Source organism: Penaeus japonicus, unplaced genomic scaffold (genome assembly GCF_977035675.1).
Source record: "Penaeus japonicus unplaced genomic scaffold, GWHDUDI00000001_assembly GWHDUDI00000008, whole genome shotgun sequence".
NCBI lineage: Eukaryota > Metazoa > Arthropoda > Malacostraca > Decapoda > Penaeidae > Penaeus > Penaeus japonicus.
This window is the reverse complement of record NW_028234410.1, coordinates 25805790-25807065: the sequence shown is the minus strand read 5'-3', so window position 1 is coordinate 25807065 and position 1276 is coordinate 25805790.

The following is a 1276-nucleotide window of genomic DNA, read 5'->3' as shown; positions in this document are numbered from 1 at the left end:
GTGGATTAAAATGCGGATATGCGGCGAGGCGTGGGTGGATGCGGGTTCGGTTATCTCGAGAACAGAATAAAGACCAAACAAGACTTGGACACAGACAGACAGAAAATCCTGACAAAGTAATTTACTCGAATCTTATTACTCTCCCACCCAAAAGCCGAGAGTCGTAACACCCCAAATATGAAATAGGAAATTGGGTTGCTGGATAAAATAAAATCCAACTTTTGAATAGTCGCACGGCCATGTAAGAAGGGGAAACTTTGCCCCGAGCGTTGGAAATGTATATGGATATATAAATAATCGAAATTTTGTTCAGAACTCGACGCTTTTAGAGCGAATGTGAAACCGGGTTTGACCTTATTTTCCGACCTTATGGAAATTTGTATTTATTTGTCTAACTACTTATCAAGCATGTCAGATACATCTATCTTTCAAGTTGTCCAGAATATTGAGGGATCAAGAGTACACCAACGTTTCTACGGTTTTAAACAGCATTTGCTTGCCACTCTTACCTCATGGAAAAAAAAAAAAAAAAAAAAAAAAAAAAAAAATATATATATATATATAATATATATATATATATATATATATATAATATATATATATATAATATATATATATATATATATATATATATATATATATATATATATATATTGTGCAGATGTTTCTGTCTGTCTTTTTTTTTACCTACTTTACACACGCTTGTCTCCAATATGATCAGTCAAGAAAACTATATTTTCCCCCTCACAAACCTTCATTTTGAGAGAAATTCAAGCCTAACATACGCACTGTTGACCTTCCCTAAGACCTTGCAATGAGATACTCCACCTCAAGTGAAATATCTTTTCTGAAACTCAAGCCTTGCCATCTCAAAAAATATCCCATGATTTACTTATGTCGAATATTCTTACGAGATTGTTACCAGAATGACGCGATTTATGCGCTAAGACGTTTAGCCATGACAAGATTTGCTTTAGGAATTCAAAAGATCGTGTAAATTGATCTTCTACTTTTTATCTTGGGGGGGGGGAGGGGGCGGTAGGGGGTCTGGGTCTAGTAAGAAGAGTCGGGGTGGTGGTGGGGAAGGGAGGGGGAGGGGGGGTAGGGGTCAAATTGTATAATAGTTTACACATTTGAACTAAACCTGTTACATTTTTATCTTATTTTTCTTCCTTTCATGTTCTCGTCTTTCCAGCAGGACCTTGACATGCAATACAAGCATAATGGGAGTGAAGACCCTCTCTCTCCCCGGGGGTCAACATCAGGGGCAACAAGC